This window comes from Sorex fumeus, unplaced genomic scaffold (assembly GCF_029834395.1).
Source record: "Sorex fumeus unplaced genomic scaffold, SorFum_2.1 ptg000061l, whole genome shotgun sequence".
Classification (NCBI taxonomy): domain Eukaryota; kingdom Metazoa; phylum Chordata; class Mammalia; order Eulipotyphla; family Soricidae; genus Sorex; species Sorex fumeus.
Window position 1 is genome coordinate 46,112,501 of NW_026606118.1, and position 3,328 is coordinate 46,115,828.

General features: G+C 37.6%; 1 non-coding gene across 1 annotated transcript; it reads left to right on the forward strand.

Moving 5' to 3' along the window:
* The first annotated feature begins 2,158 nt into the window (after nt 1–2,158).
* LOC130034902 (U6 spliceosomal RNA) lies at nt 2,159–2,265 on the forward strand. Its single transcript, XR_008794198.1, has one exon. It is a non-coding gene; the product is annotated as a U6 spliceosomal RNA (small nuclear RNA).
* Nucleotides 2,266–3,328: the final 1,063 nt, after the last annotated feature.

A 3,328-nucleotide genomic window follows, 5' to 3' on the forward strand; every position in this document is an offset into this window, starting at 1 on the left:
CTGTGCAAGATTAGAACCACTGCAGAACTTAGCTAACTGCAACAGAGAATTGTGATTAGTTGCTAAGAACTAGACATGGACTGGTAAGAGTATTTTAGAAAAGACTTATTAAACTATCACAAGTTTGAAATTGTCAAAATTCTCATTTCCAAAAGACTTCTTGACAATAATCTTTTAGTGTGAGTTCAGCTATCAAAAGTCATTTTAATCTGTGCTGCTCATTAATCTTTTAGTCTTATTATCTAGGACCTAGAAGTTCTAAGCCTCTAAGAACCAAAGAAATCTTTCCCTTTCTTATTATATCCTATTGTTTGACTTATCACTATCATTATGTTCAATACATTTAAATAAATGAATTATAAACCTTTTCATACCTGCTGTTCTAGAAATTGCAATAGCTAATCTTATCTTTCTTACTCTTGAAGAGGTTTTAAACCTAGTCTTTAGCTATCCAAGAGGGTGATAAGTGGAATATGCAATATTACCATCTCCAAGTTCCACTGCATTGATAATTGATTATCATAATAATCAATTTGATGGATTTTGCTTTATGGATTAGCGGTCTACAAAATTTCTAGTGACTCATTATTATTTTCCTTCAGGAGAGGTAATGCACACAATGGATCACATTTATTTTTGTTGTAGTTTCTTTGGGAGCCAAACCCAGTGGTACTTGAAGAACACTCCTGGCTCTGTGTAGGTAGTAGCTGTCTGCAGTGTTTGGTGAACTATGTGTTAAGGCAGACAGACCCCTGGACTTTCTCCAGTATATAGAACTTGCACTTACTCCAATGAGTCATCTGTCTGACACCAATGGCAAACAATTTTAGTTTTCAATTTTTTATATATTTTTTCTTTTTGGGTCACACTCAGGGTTGCTCAGTGATTACTCCTGGCTCTGCATTCAGAAATTACTCCTGGTGGTTATGGGACCATATGGGAATCTGGGGATCAAACTGGGTTGGCCACATGCAAGGCAAATACCCACTCACCATACCATTGCTCCGAACCATAACACATAATTTTAAAAGCTATAAAAGAGTATATAATAATCAAAGTTTAAATTTCCTGCCATGTTTTTCCATAGTCCTTGGTTTCTGGTTCTCGTTTTCAGTTTTTGGAGCATCTTTTCAGAGCCAAATTTGCCAATACAGGTCTGTCATATATCTTCATACCTTAATTTACAGACATAGTAGAATTTGCACATATGCTTTTTTTTTGCTGTATTTACTCATCATATTTTAGAAATGACCTCACCTGAAGACATAGAGAGAAGACTTGAAAAACTATGTGCTCTACTTCCCTGTGTGGGTAGCCTGCTGACTTAACAAATGTTTACTGGTATACATTTGTGTGGTTTTAAAACATTTTGCTCTTACAAATGGCATCATATGAAAATTTCCTTCAACATATGTCTGTGTGCACAAGTGAGAGACTAGTTTTGGATGATTTCCAAGAAAGAATTGCTGATTCACAGGAGTGAAATGCATTTTGCATTTCCTTAGCTATTTTCCAATTGACCTCCATAAAGTTGTAGGAGTATACACTCAGAGTAGCAACACATCGAACTTCTATTTTACACACTCTCTGCATGCAATGTCTCATCATTGATCTCTGTTAATTTGTCTGTTTGTTTCCAGAGGGTCTGCCCACACAGTGCTTAGCCTTGCCCCTAAGGCCTGATAGCTCCTGTCTGCTCAGTGCTAACAGCTGGGTTCACCAAGCAGGGCCAGATTGTTGTTAACTTAATAAGTAAATAACATTCTTTCTAAATTTTAAAATACATGTTCCTTAATTTGTTGAGGATTCATCAGGATCTTTGGACAATTTTCTACATAATTATTGACATTTTTCAATAATCATATTGAACTAATCATTTATTAATCCTTAATCCTTAAATAACAAAGAAAATGCTTTTATTAGATAGATTTCATAGAAAAAGGTTTTCCCAATTTTTGCTTTTTTCTAATTTATTTTTTTCTAGTATATTTACTTTATTTTTAGGTTTATGTTTGGAAATTTTAAAGTGAAAATTAGCCTCCACAGTTTCTTCTCCTCCTAGAGTGCTATCAAGTTGTCAAAACTTCATATGTTATATATTTCATTTTTTAATAGATACATTTTAAAAATTATTTTTGCTTTTAAAATATGTTTTAAGGTGCTCGCTTCAGCAGCACATGTACTAAAATTGGAACGATACAGAGAAGATTAGCATGGCCCCTGCGCAAGGATGACATGCAAATTTGTGAAACGTTCCATATTTTTAGTATCATGTTAAGCGAAAGGAGTCAGAAAGAGCGGGATAGAATAGAAAGATTGCATTCATCTGGGGAACATAAAGTAATAAAATAGGAGACTAACACCCAAGAGTGGCCGAGATTAGTACCAGGAATTTTGCTCCATGGCTTGGAGGCCAGCCACACATGCTAGGGGAAAAGGGAGCTCAGATAGAGAAGGGAGCACCAAATAAAGGGTGTTGGGAGGATCCTCCCAGGATGGGAGAAGGATGCTGAAAGTAGACTATCGACCAAACATGATTGCCACTCAATGTCTCTTTTTGCAAATCACAACACCCAAAAGGGGAGAGAGAGAGAACAAAAGGGAATGTCCTGCCACAGAGGCAGGGTGGCATGCGGGGGATGGGGGTGGAAGGGATACTGGGACCTGTGGTGGTGGAAAATGAGCACTTTGTGAAGAGATGGGTACTTGATCATTGTATAACTGAAACCCAAGCACAAAAATTTGTAAGTCTACAACTGTACCTCATGGTGTTTCACTAAGGTAAAGGTAAAGGTAAAGGCCCTCCCGTTGATCGTCGATTTGCTCGAGCGGGCCCAGTAACGTCTCCATTGGAGACTTTGTTGTTACTGTGTTTGGCATATCGAATACTCTCGGTAGCTTGCCGGGCTCTCCGAGAGGGGCAGAGGAATCAAACTCGGGTCGGCCATGTTGGCTGCTTGTAAGGCGAACGCCCTACCCGCTGTGCTATCGCTCCAGCCCTAATAATATATATATATGTATATATATATATATATATATATTAGGGCCAGAACAATAGTCCAGCAGACAGGACACTTGCTTTGATCATGGTCCCCAAGGGCTCAATCCTCAGCACCCCGTATAGTCCCCAGCGCATTTTCAGTAATGAGTACAGAGCCAGGAGTAATCCCTGAGTACTGCTGGGTGTTGCCCTAACCCCTCTCAATAAAATAAAATATTTTCAGATCTATTCAATCTTATTTTTTCATTTCTAAAGTGGTACTAACTATGCTTGGATAATTGTTATTTATATATTTAAGTTTTCTAGCTGTGTTAGCATTGCTCAAGC